Below are 21125 nucleotides of genomic sequence, written 5' to 3'. Positions count from 1 at the left end.
AACTTCAGGTTGATTGATCTGGCTCTTTGCAGTAGACCGATGAGGCTCTTGTCATGATCTCGTGTGGCCTCTTCAATTATGTCTCCACAGCCAAACACAAGAATGTCATCATGAATGACATCTACACCAGGTAAACCTTCCAGAACTTCATGCTGACGTCTCTGATATTCTTCTGGAGCTGTTGCGATGCCAAAGGGCATTCGTAGCCACCTGTATCGTCCTGGAGGAGTCCAGAAGGTAGTTAGGTAGCTACTTGTTTCATCCAGTTCTACTTGCCAAAATCCATCTTTGGCATCCAAAGTCGAGAAGACTTTGGCTGTTCCAAGACGAGGAAGCACTTCATCAATTGTAGGAATCTGGTAGTGTGAACGCTTCAATGCCTTATTCAAGTCTTTTGGATCCAGGCATATGCGAATCTTGTTTGGCTTCTTCACAACAACCATACTGCTGATCCAGTCAGTTGGTTGAGTCACTTTTGCCAACACACCTTTGTCAACAAGTTCATTGATTTTTTTCTTCACTTCACTTTTTATAGCGACGGCCATTCGACGAGGTTAATGCTGTACAGGTTTAACTGTTGGATCTACATCAAGATGGTAGGTTCCTGGCAAGCAGCCCAGTCCTTGAAACACATCACCATACTGGTTCATGACTTGTTCAAAGGTCAGAGGAGTAGCTTCACTGCTCACACTGTGAATGCTGTCATCAACTGTGACTGTCATCAATCCTAAAGACTCACAAGTTTCAGCTGATAGGAGTGGCTTCTGCACACCCTCAAGGACTTGAAATTCCAGCACGTGAACCTTGCCTTTTACCATGCACTGAAGTGACACTTTACCAAGAGGTTTCATCGATGAACCATTATATAACTTGAGCTTTGCGTTGCTCTCTTCGATTACAGGGTTTCCATCTTGAGCAATATAGCTCAAATCTTTGTAGCGGACAAGATTACATGTGGAACCTGAATCTAGTTGACATTTCAATGTCTTGAATCCACTTGGACCCTGGATAGTGTAAGTTCAGAGAGACAAACCACTGCTTGCCCTTGGATTTCACTGAGCCAACAAAGTGTTCATTGTAGAACACAGCCTCATCAGAACTCTCTCCACTGTCCTGATACTCCGAATCATCTGTGTCAACGTACCGCACAGTCTCTCGTTTTCTGAACTTACACACACTGGCAAAATGGTGTAATTTCTTACAGTTAGAACACTGTTTATCATAGGCAGGACACTTGGTTCTGTCTTTCTCGTGTTCCTTTGCACAGAATTTACACTTGATCAGATCCATTTTCATTTTAGGCTCAGCAGACCTTGACACCTTGTGTGACTTGCTGCTTTTGTCAAATTTCCTGTGTTTTCTATAATTTAAGGCATGGACTGTTTCTTCTTTATTTGTAGTATGCAATGTAGTCTGCATGGCTTGTAACTGTCTTTTAGAAACTTCACTGGCTCTACATGTGTCTATAGCATGTTTCAAATCAAGTCCAGATTCACGAAGCATTCTTGCTCTGGCACCACTATCTTTAGTACCCAGAACAATTCTATCTCACAAGATCATCACGTAATTGTCCGAAATCACATGTGGATGCAAGATGTCTTAACCTAGTCACATACTGATCAATAGTTTCTGACTGTTCCTGATCTGCAGTGTTGAACACATAGCGTTCATAAATCACATTTCTAGCTGGCTTAAAATGTGCCTCTAACCTGTCTAAAATGGGTTTAGCTTTCTTTCTATCTTCTTCAGACATATCAAGATGTTGATAAACTTTAAAACATTCCTTGCCCATAACTGACAATAAAGTTGCCACGTTAATTTCATCACTTTTCTCTGTCAACTCTGTAGCAACAACGTAAATGTCCCATTGAGATCGGAAAAATGTCCAGTTTCCACATAAATCACCCTTAAAATCCATAGGAGCGGGAACAGGGAAATGCCTGGCTGCCATAGTGTCTCAAACGTACACTTTAAACTTTGAATTCAAGTTTAGGACTTGTTTAACGTGGAGCGTTCAAAACATCAATGTTTTATAACTTTTAAACCACGTGACATGAGTATGAACGACGAAGTCTAACTGTTCAACTGACGAGTGCTTCGAAGTTTTTCTTCAATGCAACTGGCCCTCAACAGGCTTATTATTGATAAATGTTACACTCACGAGTCAGTAAAGTCATTGACAATGGAGTTTCAACCCGAAATTAGCGTTTTGTTTCCGCCAAAATCGCTCCACTTCTGACACCATGTTGGTATACTATTTTCATGACGTAGAACGCATCAGGGTTACATACAAAAGTAAGAATGTGTGCAGTTAAGACGGAAAAGGATTACTCTCGTAACAGTTACCGTTCTGGTTGACGCCATGACTGACGCAAAATCACGCACAACGACAACGGTATTTATAGGAATTTCTGACTATTTCGGTTTGTTTCAATGAAAATTATAACAACAAATAACTGTACATAGATTGTCAGAATGTATCTGATTAATTACATTTCACATTTATGTATATACGATCCCTGAATCAACGAAAGTCCACTCGTAAAATCCCGCGTACTGGTGACAGTGTACACGCCATTTTGTAAAAGTCGGTCACAGGTAGTGATGTCATACGTCAACATTGTTGTACATATTTAGTTTTGTAGTTTTGCATATGTTTCATACATTTTTTCACACAATTAATTTCACTTTGGACATTTTCATTGTTCAAAATGATATCATACGTAAATATAGGCCACAACATGTATGAACGAACCTTTGATAATCTCCTGTTGGTTTTAACATTGTTCACATAACAATTGATAGGTTTTTAGTGTCGAATACGATATTTCTTTCCTTTTGACAAGTGTTACAAGATGAAGTGTAAATGTAACTGCAGCATGTACGTATTTCTTGGGATGTGCAATAGTCAATATTATAAGTTCATATTAGCAATGTCCATGAATAGCCGTTTCATTTAAGGATTGACTGTGTATTTTTTTCGGTTCATTGAGGTATGAATCGAAAAAACCGATGTGCAAACTGTACGGGGGACATGGTATTCACGACCGCCCGTACGTCCCACCTTTTTGTTGCCGCGATATCTCAAGAACTAAACACTGGATTGTCTTCATATTTGGAACTATGGTGTATATACAGACTCCGCAGACACCAGTTTGTTTTGGTGACCTTGACCCCATTTTCAAGGTCACAGCAGGGAAATCTGCTTTTGGAGTTGGAAAACGGTGTTGCCGCAATATGTCAAGAACTAATCGCTGGATTGTCTTCATATTTGGTACTATGGTGTATATACAGGCGGGGGACATTTCGTCACTTTGTGACAAATACTTGTTCAATATTGTGATCACGGAATATTAAACTGTTTACTTAATTTCTCCAGGAATTGTAAAATGTATAAAATAAAATCCATGCCAGGTACCCCTTTGGTTCAACCTTATAAGATTATCCTGATAATTCTATACCAATAGAGCTTTCTTTGCATCTTTTATTGTGTAATTCTAGGACGAGATGAAGAGAAATAATAACATAATAATGAACAAATATATGTCCAATATTGAATATAATACCAGTGTCGTCTTTCTCCGACTTTATCAAAGACATAAAACCAGCCATGACGTCAAAAGAAATGGTGTTATTTTTTGGGTAATTCATTACTATTGATGATAAGGCTAGTGCTCCATTAATAATGGTGCAACATTAGTCAAATTACACTTACACAATCAGGAGAATGTTGGAATCTCAGGACTAAGTTGTAGATTAGAAATGGCCATCCATTTCTCTATTATCTCTTTTTTATGAAATATGATTTCATAATTTCTTATTCTTTTTAAGAACAAAACGTATACCGTTTCAATATGGATATTTGTGTTGGAATAGTTTGGTTCCTCGTGAACGAAACACCACGAAAATATATTGGCCTTATCCACAGCTAAATCTCACCAAATGACCTGAGTTACAATAAACTAGTGCTAAGTATAGCGGAGTTATGCCCCCTTTTCTTTGTACGCGTGTAACCTCTCGGTCGCCTTTTGACGTCATATATCAGTTTTCGTCATTTACAGCATGCATTTTTTGACATTGGTTTTGGTTTGGTTTGTTGTTTTACGCCGCACTCAGCAATATTCTAGCTATATGACGGCGGTATTGAATGTGTCGTTATACATACGCATACAACTCCATTAGATATGTAGTTATGTCGTTCAGATATTAGGCAGTATTTTGTACGCTCACAGTTTCCATAAAGCTTCGAAATAAAAAGAATTCGTCGCACAGTACTTTTATCGGTGTACGATACAAATCGGAGAAATTTACTGTTTTTCAACGCAGAATAAATTCTCGGACAAGACTTAGAAGTGTCTTTTTTCAAACCCATTTAATATTTGCAGTTAAATTTACACTGACATAGGAAATTTAATATTCTCCACCTCTGCGTAATTTTATAGCCAGATGTAGATCCAGTGCCGCTATTCTCGCACAGCCTCCACTTTTCCGATCTTAGGAAAATGTGCGTCAGAAAAAAACAGTCTTTATTGGCAAGCGCTTTCAACTCTTACCAAGTACGAGTCTCATCAGGCCAAAACTGAATAACGTCAAGTAGGATTGAACACAGTCTTTATTGGCAAGCGCTTTCAACTCTTACCAAGTACGAGTCTCATCAGGCCAAAACTGAATAACGTCAAGTAGGATTGAACACAGTCTTTATTGGCAATCGCTTTCAACTCTTACCAAGTACGAGTCTCATCAGGCCAAAACTGAATAACGCAAGCTCAGACGTTTATACAGTTTGGCCCTCACTCTATTAAGGTTCATACTCCAATGAACTCACACAAAGTGAAAGTTAATTCATAAATATACACATACTTACACACACACGAACACACACACACACACACACACACACACTCACATACACATACCCGTATATATTATGCTTAAAGACAGAGGCAGACATACTCCTGTATATCATATATATGCATGCAGTTTATACGCTAATGTCGTAATTGAATAAGTGGTCGCAGAGCGATATTCTATATTTATGATAAAGAGTTACTCGAATCTATTAGTCGGCAGTATATACTTTTTAACGCTGTTGAAAATGAGATTATTGTGACCTTCAGCTAAAGATTCATGACCGTAGAGAATATTTTGTATTGTACATGTACTTCCAGCTGGTATACTGTAAGTGAACATATTCTGGGAATAGTGTAATTGGGGCATTCAAGAAAGAAGTGTATATAGTGTTTTCACATGGATTTCCCCAAGAGTAGGACAAAGGATCATATAAATTTACTTTGAATGCCTTAGGCGTGTGTGTAAAATGTTAGCTCTTCGGTTGCCGGTTAAAAAGTATGAGTGAGTGAGTTGGGTTTTACGCCGCTTTTAACAGTATTCCAGTTATATCACGGCGTGTCAGCTTAATGTGGGAGGAAAGCCCGAAGTGATGCAGGTCTCAGACGTTTACCACTTCGGTGAAACCCATGAGCACTGGTATGGTGCTGACAAACCTAGAAACATAATCGGGGCGAACTGGGATTCGAACCCACAATCATAGGTTCCTGGCGTGTCCAAGGGACGCAACTCTGCACAGCGAGTCGCGGCGCCTTAGACTACTGGGTCACCCGTGCCCCTGTTAAAAAGTATGGAGGTGGAGCTGCAATATTTGTTTTAATCATCTGTTTAGAATTTGACAATGATGTTGCTTTTCTGTATTCTGTAACGCATTCCATAGTTTGAGTGAAGAAGGTATGTACATGAATGCTGGTAGGTAGCTGTTCGTGCATGCGGTATATTCATATTGTCTTATTTCGTAACTCATATCTACTAATAGTTGATACTTTGGGTGGTATGTGTCATGTAGATACGATGGACACAAATTATTAATAATACTGTAAATTTTACAAAGCTTTTTATATTTTTTTCTATAAAATAGTGATTCCCAATATAAACTCATCTTGAGGAGAATTTAGAGAGACCTGTTACTATGCGACCGGCTTGGAGTGAATCATTTCAAGTTTTTCGGAATTTTCTTGAGTGCAGTTATCCCACACCTCTGAAGCATATTCTAATATAGGCCTTATGAAAACGAGATAGATTTTGGACAGGGTTGGTCTGTCAAGTAAATATTTAACGGTTCTTAACGAACAAATAATTTTGAAAGCTGAGCGACAAATGTTATCAACATCGGCTGTCCATTTCATATCGCGAGAGAGAGTGACGCCCAGATGTTTGTGCGAGACAGATGTCACAAATAATATCTGCAGTGCGTTTTTTACAATGAGTGAACAGAATAAATGTTGTTTTGTCCGGGTTAAACTTAACTAGCCATCTTTTGGCCCAGGTGTTGAGAAGCTCTAGATCACTGTTTAATCTGTGTTCTATCATTTGTATGTGAAAAGATGATGTACCAATGGAAGTATCGTCTGCGAAAAGACGACTACAATTCACCTGATTATCAGCGAGATCGTTGATGTAGCCTTAAAACAAGAAGGGACCTAAGACAGAGCCCCCGGGGGCACCGGCGTTGATGAATTTCAGAGATAAAAAGCTGCAATTTTCAAAAACCTTTTGTCTCCGCTGACTAATATAGTTTTCTAACCATTGTGATAGCATGCCTGTTATACCGTATTTTGTAGTTTATGAAGTAATCGTTTATGCCAAATTGTCAAATGCTTTCGATACATGACGAATACTTTACAATAGAATTCGTGCTTGTCAACAGATGAAAAAATATCATTATAAATTTCTATTAATTGGGAGGAGGTACAATGTCTTGACACAAAGCCAGATTGATATTTGTACAGGAGACTCTTCATATTGAAATACTAGTAGTTATATAAGCGTTTAATGATTATTGAGTACATAAGCCTGTTTAGTATCAGTAAATGCTGTAGGTTTATTACACAGAGGGTGATACATGTTGGTGAATTAGCCTTTTTAATAATAAATCTCAATAGTTTCCAGAAGTTGGTACTGTTTGAGTTAAAATGTGTTTCCAACACACCGTTAATGTTTTATAAAAGTTTTCTTTGGCTATTTTTTTCATATTATTCAATTTGTATCTTTGCCTTTTGTAATTGACAAGATAGTTTAAGTTTCCAGAATCGTAATGCCTTTTATCGATAACGGTCTATGGAGCGACTCTCCCTTCTGAGGTCATAATCCAACCATGGTTTGTCCGTTGGGCGAATAGTTACACACTTTGAGGGAATATACACATACGTGAAATCTTTTATCTGGGAGTGGAATTTTCACACATTTCATTAACGTCTTTACATTCTTTAAACAGTTCATTCCAATTTTTATTGCATATTCATTTTATCAAAGTTAGTTTGTTTGTAGAGCCATACTTATAATTTATATGACTTTTTTTGTATTAGGATAAACATCAATATAAACGAAAACTCCCCAGCGGTCCGATACACCGGATAAGGAACAATTACAATCATTACTTACTAAAATAGGATCAATAGGATCGTACTGAAAAGATCTTCATTCAGGTCACCAACAAGGACGATGTCACGGGATACATCAAGTGCCGTTTCTATCATGTGCTCAAAAACACTCAAATATGCGGTAGGGGTCTTGAGGCGCGACAGGTGACACAAAGTAGAAAACTGTGCTCTTGTGAATTAACTTGAAACCACAATGTTTCAGAATTAATCACTTCCAAGTCTAATCTATGCTTGACACTAAGTGAATTAGAAAAATATACAATTATACCACCACCGAAACAGTCCCTGTCCCTCCTGTGCGGTTCATGGAAGAGGTCAAGGAGCAGGTCGGCTGACTGAACGTTGGCGTCCAGGTGAGATTCAGTGAAGCAAACAAATCGAAATCGCAGACATCATTGAGGGTTTGAGTCAATTTATGCCGGATACTTCTGAAGAAAACTTCATCGTCTTATGAGCATCATGACCTAGTGTGTCAACGATGTACGGAGTCCTTGACGATCTCCCAGCTGTGCTTGAAAACAACCTCTTCACTAACACTTCTTCCCCTGAACAGTGTGGTGATGAAGTTGCTGATGTGGTTGGTGACCCAGATAATTTATTTTGAACATACATTATGTTATAATCGGTAAACCATGCAATAAAACATACTGGTACAGTTATAAATCAATGTTCCATGTTTTTCCTGTACTATAATGATTGACATTTATGATTCCTTACTGATGCAATAACAGCTATAATTTATGCAACAAAGCATACTAATGCAATTTACCGATTTTGCTTCTATGTCAGACGTCTAAAGTGAACATACATGTACTAGGAATAAGACTATGGATAAATTATGCCTCAGTAGGTTCCTTACCACAACACTAGCGAACGGCAAAATGGGAACCCGCCAGTTTGTCATTGAGTCAACTGTCACTACGTTAAGGTCTCAATCTTCAAGCAACTGATGAATGACATGACATTATTCATTATTTTGGGTAAATTAAGTATTCCATTTTTACGTCAAAAAGCTTTTACTAAATTCGGATGCGAGATCCGTAAATTAAATATTGAAAAAGGAAGATGGAAAAAATATTCCAAGAGAAGAAAGACTTACAACTATTGCTCTTTTACATAAATATAACCACTGTGGACAGTGAAACATTTTTTGGTTACTTGTCCGTTATGCAACTACAACAGGAATATATTTCTGCAAAGAGTTAATTTCAATGATCATCTTTGTTTATATGCCATTCTTTATATGTGTAACAGTGAAGTTCAAGCTTGCAAATTGGGAGGCATATCCATATTTTATCTTCATGCTAAGGAATGATTGGACAGAAAATAGCATCAGAAAATAGCAATAGTAACTGAGCATTAATTATTTGTATCCTTGTCGTATATATACAACTCGAGAGCTGTTATGGTCAAAGTAATTTTTTTGATAATTTTTGTATTTCTTGTTAAAGGGCAAGTAAAGTGAGTGAGTGAGTTGGTTTTTTAACGCCGCTTTTAACAGTATTCCAGTTATATCACGGCGTGTCAGCTTAATGTGGGAGGAAAGCCCGAAGTGATGCAGGTCTCAGACGTTTACCACTTCGGCGAAACCCACGAGCACGGGTATGGTGCTGACAAACCTAGAAACACAATCGGGGCGAACCGGGATTCGAACCCACAATCATAGGTTCCTGGCGTGCCCACGGGACGCAACTCTGCACAGCGAATCGCGGCGCCTTAGACGACTGGGCCACCCGTGTCCCCGCAAGTAAAGTGAAAACAATTGTTGCGAATATCGATTGTCCTGTATATATTAAGTCGATTTCCGAGGGGAAAATTCATGACAATAGTAGAAAGTATGTCCAAGTGAAAGTGCTGAAGTCACACTCTCCGTAATCGGCTACCAAAACAAACATAACTGGGGGCGTGGCATTAAAGTACAGGCGCGTGACAAGGGTTTTAATTGGTTGATGTGTGATTCTTAGCAGCTATACCTATACTACTTCTGTTAATCCTACAAAAATAACTATATTGTATATATTGTTGAATGTGTCAAACGTCACCTTTGATGTTTAATTGTGAAAAGTTAAGATAACAATTAACAATGTGTAATTAGCATTTTATTAGTAGGATCCTGTGAAATTTTTATTTATTTATTTTTTTATTTTTATTGGGGGGGGGGGGGGGGGGGGGAGGGGGATGGTCGTATATATTCAGCCGTCTTTGAATCTCGTCCCTAAGGAGCTAAATGGGATTTAAATCGGGGGGAATGAGGGCAGGCAACTGCATGGTTCTGATGCCATTCTGCTTGGGGAAGTCTCTTTTTCCTCTCGCAGTGTGGGCACGGGAGTTATCATGCTGAAACTCGTGGTTGCGGCGACGTGACAAATGAGGTATGGATTGTGGTCTCAAGACTTTATCAATGTACCGAGCTGCTGTGACACCATTGCCTCTCCCTGGACGGATATTCTGGAAGACCACAAGGCCGACCCTCTGTGCAAGACCAATTCCACCCCACACCATGATGCTCGGACCACCCACGAGTCTTTCTCAACAACACAAGCATCCGAATAACGTTCCCAACGGCGTCTCCGGACTCTCTCTCTCTCTGCCATCTGCTGTTGAGATACAGTAACGGCTCTCGTCAGAAGAGGACTCATCTCCACTGCTGGTGGCGCCAATGATGGTGCTGTGTTGCCCACTGAAGAATGGCTCCTCGGTGTGGCCTGAGACAGTGGAGGTGTGTGCTCGTCAATCGTCGATGCACGGTGTCCACACTAATGTGTCGCTGGTGTGCCCCATGGTCTGTCGAGCAGTTTCCGCAGCATTAACAAAGCGATCTTCAAGATGCTGTTGCACAATCTGACGATCCTGACGTCGGGTGGTAACCCTTGGTCTTCCACTACATGGTCGGTCATCTGGTACCGTTACTGGAGCCTGTGTATGGTCCTTACGTGGACTTGAAATGCATTGGCTACTTGCTGGGCGGTTTGTACAGCTTGCAATCGTCCAAGGGCTTGGTGTCGCCGATTTCTTGTCAATCTTGGCATGTGGTGGCAATTCAATAACGAATTAATGTTATCCGATCTGGGTGGATTTTATAGGGCAAGAAATGGGGGAACGCATGTGCGTTTCAATTTATACGGAACTCACGTGTATTGGATTACCATGGCCGTTGCCGTGATGCGTTTGGGCGATCGGTTTTATGGTCTTCTGCTTTGTTTTTTATGATCAAATTTCATTTTTCCAGACTAGGTAATGTTAAATTTTAGAAACTTTGGCTAATTTTTCATGCAATGTTACTTATGTTTTGTGGTTCAGCATATATACACATCGTCATAAATATCGCACCACCCACTTTTTTTCACTAAGTAAAACTGTATCTTCAACCTCATAAAAATGGTGCTTAGAAAAGCACATTAAACTGTTTATATGGCCTCATGTGAGCGTTCAGTCAGAAAATTGACAACACAAGACCGAATTTGAGCACTCAAGTACTCACGGAAATGGAAAAAAACCCTGTTTTTTTCGATCTCAGATTTTAAATAAATGTAGTTAATATACAAAATATATAAATATTCAAACAACTCAATTCGTACTAATTCGGCCTTGGCAGAAATACAGACTATTGTGAAACTGAGCATAACCAGGTGTTAGTAGACCAAGGTGAATGTCCATGACCTATGACACCTTGATGACAGGTGGAAACAGGTGCTTGAAACCCATCTGATTTGTCAGTGGTTAGTGATTTGTGAGTGGCATTGTGGGATAGTGAATCATCGTCAAAATATCAGAACGTAAAAGTAACATATTTCCTTCTCAAACAACTTACATGTCATTATTATTATGTACATAAACATAGCTGTTATTTTTATTGTTGTTTTGATAACTTTTTTTTCCAAGGCTAATTTGCATAATGCATATAGCCTTTTTCTGCCATGTCAATTTGGACTTAGTTTTATTTTTGAATGTTGAAAGTGCCTTCACATTACCTCCTGTAAAGTACATTTTGTATTGAGCACTGAGATAAAAACTAGCAAATCCAGACTAGTACTTTTCCAGTTGTTTTGTTATTTCGTATTTAAATCTACGTGATGCTTTGTGTCGATTATTACATCCAGCAAAACAGGTTTTTTTCCATTTCCATGAGTACTTTAATTGAGGGTTTAATTGTAGCAAACTAAAGTTCACTAAATCACCATGAAATAATGTAAAATAAGTATGACTGCCGGAGTCGTTACAACAGACCACAACACAGTTCACATTTCATTAATGTTGAACACACCAGTAAGGCTAACTCAGTATCGGCTGTAACCGCCTCGCACTTGGATAACATGTTCTACACGCCGTCTCATGCTGGTCACCAGACGTCTGAATCTCTGTTGGGGGATCTGCTGCCACTCATCATACAATGCATGGGTCAATTCCTGAAGGTTCTGAACTGGAGGATCCCTTTCTCTCACCCTACGTAGTAAAATGTCCCACAATTGCTCAATAGGATTAATGTCTGGACTTCTGGCGGGCCACGATAGTGTCTCAGTGGCGAGAACATGGTTATCGAAATGCGGCACAACAGCACCGTCCAGGATCAAGTTCTGGTACCTCTGTCCTATCAGTGTTCCGGGAACTGTGATGAGGTCAAGTTTACAATCGTAGGAACAACACCCCCACACCATGACGGATCCACCCCCAAATGGAACATCAGCTTGAATGTTTCTCTGATCATATGCTGTGCCTCCCTGCCTCCAAACTGGTGCCCTCCCGTCTGTATGATGCTGTAAAAATCTGCCTTCATCGGACCAGTGGATCCTTCTCCATGTCCTCAGGTTCCAGCGAGCACGTGCTTGGCACCAGGCTAAACGGGCATGGCGGTGCTGATGGAGGAATGGACGTCTGATTGGTAATCTTGCGCTCAATCCTGCAGAATTTAGTCGTCGTCTGATGGTTCTGATGGACACTCTGTTGAATGGATGCCATCCATATCGCAGCTGTGTACAAGTAGACTTTGGGCTTCGTCTGGCTTGACGTGCGAGAGCACAATCTTCCCTGTCATTGTTTTTCCTGGGACGTCCAGACCTCGGTGCATCCTTCACTTCACCGGAAGCTGTATGCTTGCGCATTAGCCTGCTGATAACAGTGTGATTAATGTTCAGTTGTGCTCCAATAGCACGACATTACATACCAGTCTGGTGCATACCAATAATTTGCCATCTTTGGTTCAGAGGCACTGGACGCTTGGGCATTTCACTGGTTGGTCAAAATAAAGCTTAATTTATGCCTAAAACCAAATTTTAGCTGTGCATACTGCATGTTTAGCAAACCAACCCTCCGGTACAAGCATGCTCAACGCAAGCATGCACGAGGAGCTCGGAAAAGGGTCTGTTTGTGATATGACGTTCACAGATGGTGTAGTATATGAAATATGAACTTGTAGTTTAAAAAAACGAAAATTATATTTTTTACTTTTACTTTAAAATGTGTTGCGATATTTATGACAAGGTGTATATTTTATTAAAATTTATTGTTTGGTGGTAATATTTATAACAGTCATGAAAGATATAATTACGGGAAGAATTATGTTTTCTCGAGAGGATGTAATCAGTCATGCGTTATGAAAGCTCACGTGCCATGCATGGTATTCCCATGCAGCATGCTGCCCTCGAGTATCTCTAAAAGCAGTATCCATAAGTTAAAATTGCTTTCTTAAGGTCGGTTTTAAACAGTTATTCCATGACATTGTGTGACCATGGAATGAAGGCGATTATCAAACGCCACACGATGGCAAATAATTGGCATGTATAATATAACTCAGGAATGTCTTGTAATTGGTCGGAATTTGGGGAATCATCACACTGTCGTAAGCCATTTAGTCGAGAAACATGCTCAGATCGGTGATGTACAGGACTGTCCCAGATCCTGAAGACCCCATGTGTCGACACATTGCGAAGACAGGGTCCTTCTTCGTCTCATACTCCGAGAACCCTTTTTTAACAAGCACTCGTCTGAAACAGCTGTGGTTACCCAATCGTTGTTTCAGCACCAGAACCGCAAGGAGCCGACTGAAAGCAGCAGGACTGGGGGCTAGAGGAGTCATAAAGCGTCCCTTGTTGAGAGATCATCACAAAGCTGCATGGTGTATTGCGCGACAGAACTGGAATCGGGAGTCCTTGGAGACGGATCCAACCTGATTGCAGGTTGGATTTGGTCACCATAAGGGCCTTGGCTGCTCCCTGGAAGATCCATCAAGGCATCGTAATCAATATCCTGTAACCCTGGAGGCATGTTGCCTTTTACGTAGACGACTTTGGTGGCGCTCCTGACTGCCATCCCATCAATAATGGCTAGTGAGAATCCCTTCTATAGGTCCGATGACATCTGAACACCTGGGATCACAAACAGCAGTGAAAATGCCCACCAGACACTAGGGTCACTTTAAGTCATCAGAATTTTTTTTATTTAATGTGAAATTAATACAAACAAAATTACCCTTCTCTTGAAAAAATAATTTATGCAACCAATTGCATTAATCTATGCCTAGACATTAACTCGTGAGCAGGCAAAATACACTAGAAAAGGCAATACGATCCCTATACGTCATCTGGAAATAACAGCATGAGTCAGGTATATCATGCATGAATTTTTTCCCAGTGTGACATCGTTAGATTAAAGACTGCGTACGATTAATAATTGATCTGTAAGGGGTCAACAGCCAATCGATTCTGCAAGACAGGACACAGCAGTGTTTCCCATGGACAATAGGGTGCAGCTGCTCCACATTTTTTTAACGCTTCGCCAAAGCTATAAAAAAACACTTGTGGGATTGAACCATGCTGAAACGAAAAAATGAACGATTAACAATATCCACAAGAGGATCTTCGAATTGTTTCCAGACTGCACATGTACAGAGCACAGGTGAGCGTGTTAAGGATTCTGGAGACCCTCGATGTTGAAGACCTCAGTCTCAGCACACGAGATCATCCATCCTGCAATTGTATACTCAGCCAAGAAAATACAATAAGCGTTATGGTAAAGGTGATGTCAAGGTAGTGGTGGAAAGTGAAGTCTGTATTTGACTTTCATAAGCACCCTTCCATTGTGGCAGAGATGGGGCAGTTGGTGTGCAAGGCCAGGGTAGAGGCGAGGGCCGGGTCTTATGAGGATTGGAAGTGTCAGGAGAATGCAATCCAGCAAAGGAGTATGCCTGTAGGATTGTCAAGCGAAGCCAAAATGAGATCGAAGTATGGAAAACTTTAGTTGTGGCTGCCATAGAAAGTGTAATTTTGAGCCTCTTCCGTGACCATGTCAGCATCCAGAGCATGGATTTTGCTCACTCATGCAGCAGTGATGAGTGATCAACTCATAATTTGTGTCAGGAAAGTCAAATGTCAGACGAGGATGTTGAGATCCCAAGGATCCCAAATATCTTCAATCCAATTGTGATAGCAATAATGGAGTTTATCGCAGCAAGATAAGTAGCCAAAGCAGACCCTTAAATCTTCCGTGTAGATCTTAAATGACTTGGTAATCAGTGTCAGGAGACACTTTCTGCAGGATCTGAGGTAGAACACTGTTTGTTGGAAGGTGTAGATGTTGAGGCCTTCCCTGATATCGCCAGAGCAACGTGGTCCCAGGGTTGACGATCCGGGATGGGAAGATACGAACTGGGATAGCTGAGCGGTGAAACCTGTTTGACGTCAGGGCTTGGGTAAATTTGGCAGATCCACTGGAAGATCAATGGGTGGAGACAGGAGTCCCTGTCAGGTTGGGATAAGGAGTCTGCTATAACATATCCCAGGAATGTGTCTTGCTCGAACCTGAATGTTTAGGGAGTTGATCAGCCAGAAGAAACTGATCGAGAGTGACAGGAACATTGAATAAATGGAGGCCATCCTGTTGATATAGCCCATCCTGTGGGATAACAGCACGGCACCGAACGCCTTTGGTGGTTGTTCAGGGCAATCTCACCGGTGTTGGCTACAGAGATCAGATTCTGAAGCCTGTGGTCATTCCTTTCTTGCAACGTCATGGCCCGGGATTGACATTTCAACAGGACAATGCTCGTCCTCACATGGCTAGGGTCGCAAAGGATTTCCTTCACCATAACAATGTCATGTTACTGCCAAGGCCTGCAAAATCTCCAGATCTCTCCCCAATAGAGCATGTGTGGGATGAAATGGAGCGCCATCTGCATCGTCTTCCACATCCTCCAGATGACGTCTGTGACTTGGCACAGGATTTGAGGAAGATATGGCAGGCCATTCCCCAGGCCTTCCATGCCCATTTGGTGGACTCCATGCGTCGCTGATGCACTGCTGTGATTCACGCACAGGGTGGTCATACCCGTTATTGACTTTGTGACTTTGTCGTTTGACCCCCTTCTCCATTTTGGTCTTCTGACGTCATCGGAACAGATGTTGTTCAGGTCCTGTTGACATTTTCTTACGGTCCGATCATTCAGCTGCTACAGCGTCTGCATCATTTTGTTTGTGCTGTGTTGTATTTCAATCCAGAATATATTTTCTCCGTGCACAGTTTCTTTATGTGGCTAGTATAGATCATGGCCCAAAACTGTGTATGCTCAAAATCTGAAGAAATAATCAATGACACCAATCTGAACTTAGTCTAAAAAAGCATCCTGTAGATAAGCTTGCAAAGTTTCATTCATATAACTTCAATAGTTTCTGAGAAAATATGTCCCCATTGCACACACTATGCATTAAGTTGAAAAGCACGGAGCAAAAGCAATAACTCCAATTAGTGCAGCAATTATCGAACATGACCTATAAAATCAATGTGTAAAATTTCATTTCTCAAACTAAAATAGTTTTAGCGAAAATGTCCCAATTTAGAAGTGGACGGACAGACATTTAACCAAATTGAGGCCGGACTGAAATGCAAATTTGAAACTCTTGTAGTAACAAACAGCCACACAAGATTTCAAATGAACCCACCAAGCCTTTTGGATATGAAGTTGAAACTGTAGAAAGATTATGGAACAACAAATGACAAATATACAACTTGTGACATCAGCTAACATGGTCTTTATACCAGGTGAGATAAATATGGGAAGGATCTATTAAATCCAGTTTTGAGTATACATGATGAGTGAGCTAGGTATGATGCCGCTTTGAACAGTATTCAAGTATATCACAGCGTGTTCGAGTGTGGTAGTGACAAATTGTAGTGTAGTAATTGTCAGTGGTAGCAAAATATTGAAATACTTATATCAAGTGCTGCCATTGCCAGATTTGAACAGCAATCAACAACAGCAAGTGGCGCTTTCAAATATAATTTTGTACTATAATCAAGGTTATCCCCCTCCCCCCCTTGTATACCTGAACATGGCAGTCTTAATCGTTCAAGAAGTTTGGCCATGGGACAGTTTCTAGAAAGCTGCCTGTACTTATGCAAGAGTGTCAAGAAGGCAATTTGAGGCCTTTTTGACAGAACCTGTTTTTGTTTTTTTATCTAACTGCCAAGTGCCGTTTCGATAGCTATCTGGATACACCAAATTCCTGGCAATGTTCAGAACATTTGTGAGTGCACTTACATTAATTCTTGGGCCAGTTACCAATTTTTGCTGCCACTTATTTGACCCATTGTACTGCCCCTTTTTATTGTAAACCTAAAACTGTGTGTTGAAATACAAGTTATTTATTATGCCGATCTTGTGTAGTAATTTACTGATTTCACAAGTTAGTTCTGTGCGTACTGATTTCTGGGTTATCCTCTCAATTACAATTTTTAAATAATCTTCATATGCAAGACTTTGTTGTGTGAAAATTGCACTGACCTTCCATTTATCCATTGTTTACCAAAAAGGCAAGGTAAAGTCACTTAATTTTACAGACTCCAAATTTACAAACCATGGGGTGCATTATTGTACGATGTGTACTGGTTAGAGTACATTTTCAGGATATAACTGTATTACATATGACCCAAAGGACAAACACCCCTTGGACCACAGCCTTCAACTGTACTCTTAACAGTATTTCTTAATATTTTGCCTGCAGGGTGCTAAAATATAACTGAAAAAAAATACAATGTAACAAAAAAAATCACACAATTCCCTTTGCAATAATTAAAAAAAATGCTTTATTCCAATTTATTGACACTGTGGCACTCTTTCATTTTTTCATCTTTGCAAATGAGTGTATGCTGTCTTACAATATAAAATGTACAGTGGTATGTTGGGTAGTTCAAAAATGTAAGCAGCTTCTGATCTTTCTTGGTGGTACCACTTCAGTATTTAATACAGTTACACTTGTCTGTATAAGGACCATAGACATGGTTCAGCTTCAAGTTGTCAGTCTCTACACCACTACTTCATTGTCCAAAGGAAGTTATTCTTGCCACAAAAACCTGTCAGCTACGATATTGAAGCTCACTGCTCCACTTAAAATCAGCATGTCTTCACTTGGAGCGTGTATGAATATCCCTAGATGTCAAGCTGACAGATTGAATCTGAGGTGAAACATCTTGCATTAACTGGAAACAGTTTGCATTTATAAAACCACTTTTTGTCTTCCTGTAAATGTCTTCATATTATCACAATGGTTTCTCATAAGTGAGCTCTCCTTAAGGGATAGCCATTCAATTCACTGTAAGTTCATCATACGCTCAGCTGTTGCATTTGCATCATGATCATTGTCTTTTTCAATTTTATCACACGATGTCAAGGTTGCTGGGGAAGAAACTCGGGGCACTCTGAAAATCAAACAAAAACAAATTACTCGTGAAATATAGTAGATAAACACATCCAAGATTGAAACATAGCACAACACTGTAACTCAACATTCAACAGCTTAAAATGAGTGAGTGAGTATGGTTTTACGCCGCTTTTAGCAATATTCCAGCAATATCATGGCTGGGGACACCAGAAATGGGCTTCACACATTGTACCCATGTCGGGAATCGAACTCGGGTCTTCGGCCTGACGAGCGAACACTTTAACCACTAGGCTACCCGACCGCCCCAGCTTAAAATGAGGTCAACACAATGACAAAATGTTAGCATCGATTGTGATTGATAGCCTCTGGGAGGATAATTCAGTGGCACATTTAATTGCATGTTGCCTTTGAGTATACATGTGAACAAGTAAAAGCATGTGGTAGACAAATTGGATTTTCAATTGATCAAAAGCACCCTATTTCAAAGTGTTGACAACATTTCTTAATTTTGAAAATTCAAAACTTTCTGCATTCTAATCGACATACTTTGTTTTTCTCACTAAAAGTAAGATGAAACCGTAGCAGCATCCAATTTGACTTTTTCAAAAAAGGCAAACTCCTCACAATGAGCTCACATTGGTGATGTTAAGGTGAGATAATAATACAACAGACATAATGCTCTGTAGCTAACCTGTACTTTTTTAAGGTGTTTTAAGAGAAGTCCTTTTCACTGTCAACTGTTCATATAGTTGAGCCACTAATGAACGTTATCAGTCTGGGCAAGCAATTATGATCAGGCCACACTGGAGTTATTATCTTCCAAATTTCTGTGTGGGAAAGTGTATGGGAAAATCCCAATCCTGTCCCTGGACAGTGCCAACTTGAGCTTGGGGGATCAGGCACTGGACAAACATACTATAAATCATGAAAGTAAACAGCAAAGTGGTGTTTGTTATTGACACTAGATTTAGGCAGTGAAATTAAGTTGGTGTAGATAGCAAATGGTATTATTCAATCAAACTACCATCACCCAATCTGCTTGATTGGCATTCTTGAAGTTGATGAGTAAAAAAAAAACCCAAACAACTACATTGACAACAACTTCTGGTTTATTGCATGAGGAGAGATAAGAACTTCTTCCACTCCTATATAGCGGAAAAGATTTTTCTTTGATATCTGACTCTGATATACACAATATTCTATACTAGGTTCAGCTCCGACTTAGATGGGTTGTCCTGAAACCTGAGATCAATTGCGTCAGAAGACATAATTCTGACAAATCTGTCTTGGCCTGATCTGCTGATAGAAAATTGTTGGTATATCCATATAGATATAGATCCATATGGAACTTTGGTGGTCAATACTGGGTAATAAACTCAACAACAAAAGTTCCTGTGACACCAATATTTTAGTATATATTTCAAACAAGTAAAGTTTAGTTTTCAATATTGTAGTACATGTATGGAATCAAGTCACAAAAACGCAACTGCTACAGAAAAGCATGCATTCCATACAAAAGTTGACTTTTATGCAAGCCCTGTGCATTTCACTACCCAAGAATGGTTATAAAAACATGTGCGTTAACGGGATTCCATATGCTTTGTTTAGCATAGTGCTGACGAGTCAGAAAAACAACAAAATTACACAATTATTCTACATTACGAAAAGCCTGTCCTACAATGAGCATTGGTATGCTTGAAGCAGGATCGAGTCAATGTGATGTTGCAAGACAATTTAACGTCCACAGAAACCATTTGGTGTTTATGGCAACGTTGGCAACAGACGAATGCAGTCAGAGACCATCCTCGGAGTGGCAGGCCATGCGTAACCAATAATCGACAAGACAACTGGATTCGAACAACACAATCGATTCCAGCCAGCAACAGTGACTGCAAGAAGCATCCCTGGCCTTCGACGAATATCTTCACAAACCGTACGTCGTCGCCTCAGATGTGCAGGGATTGTCGCCAGAAGACCCGCGAGACGTCCCATTTTGACAGGAAACCACCGTCAAGCACGTCTACAGTGGTGCAGACAGCGTCTACAGCCATGCAGTGGGGACAAGTTCTATTCACTGACGAGTCTCGTTTTCACCTCAGCCACAGCGATGGACGGATTCGAGTGTACTGACGTCGAGGTGAACCTTACGTCAATCATTGTGCCATGGAAGACGATTGGTTCGGGGGCGGCAGCGTTATGGTATGGGGTGGGATTACAGCAAGACAGAGGACCCGTTTGATAGTGGTAGAGGGAAATTTCAAAGGACAGTGCTACTGTGACGAGATCATCTGTCCTGTTGTTCTACCGTTTTTGCGTCTTCATGGCCCAGGCATTACCTTTCAACATGACAACGTCTGGCCTCATATTGCTCAACTTGTTCAGGATTCTCTTCATCAAAACAACTTGAATGTCATCCCCTGGCCGGCTCGCTCCCCTGATCTCTCACCAATCGAGCACATGTGGGATGGGATTGATTGGCACCTTTGATGTCAACCACATCTTTCAGAGACACTCCAGGAACTTCAAAACATGCTCCAGCAGATATGGACAGATATCCCACAGGACTTTGTGCGACGCCTGGTCCATTCCATGAGGCGAAGATGTGTTGCTTGCATCGCAACCAGAGGTGGACACACACGCTATTGATTTGTAAATTGACATTTTGACATGGTCATGTTTTTTTTATATGAAATCACGCATTTTCCTGAAGTCAGTGTGGCAAATTAAACCATTTGAACACTTACAGGAGTCTTTTATCTGTTGCAAACCCAAATTGTTTCAGATTTGGTAAAAAACATAACTTTGCATTAAATCTTATTCAACGTCACAGGAACTTTTGTTGTTCAGTATAGAACCCATGGCTGTGATACATATCCCCTAGTTCCTGTATGACACACCTATCCAGCAGTGTCTGAATAGCCAAGGTTTCTGCTGTTAATTTTGGACCTTGCAGACAAAATCAATTGCGTACCAAGACAAGATTTGGTCTTTGCTGGAAGTGAAGCAAGTAACCTTCCTGAACCAA

The 21125-nt window shown here is 40.3% G+C and overlaps 1 protein-coding gene across 2 annotated transcripts in view; it reads right to left on the bottom strand.

The window, feature by feature from the left end:
• Positions 1-17501: 17501 nt before the first annotated feature.
• The window catches only part of LOC139456409 (ataxin-2-like protein), a 157084-nt gene continuing 153460 nt past the window's right edge, over positions 17502-21125 (bottom strand). For both annotated transcript variants that reach the window (XM_071238111.1, XM_071238112.1), the window contains exon 20: positions 17502-18137. The gene's annotated coding sequence lies outside the window, so the exon portion shown is untranslated. The remainder of the gene's footprint in view (positions 18138-21125) is intronic.

The sequence above is a fragment of the Haliotis cracherodii genome, unplaced genomic scaffold (genome assembly GCF_022045235.1).
Source record: "Haliotis cracherodii isolate W230 unplaced genomic scaffold, xgHalCrac1.p SCAF_11, whole genome shotgun sequence".
NCBI lineage: Eukaryota > Metazoa > Mollusca > Gastropoda > Lepetellida > Haliotidae > Haliotis > Haliotis cracherodii.
Note: the sequence above shows the minus strand (reverse complement) of the source record. Positions and strands in the feature narration are given on the sequence as shown.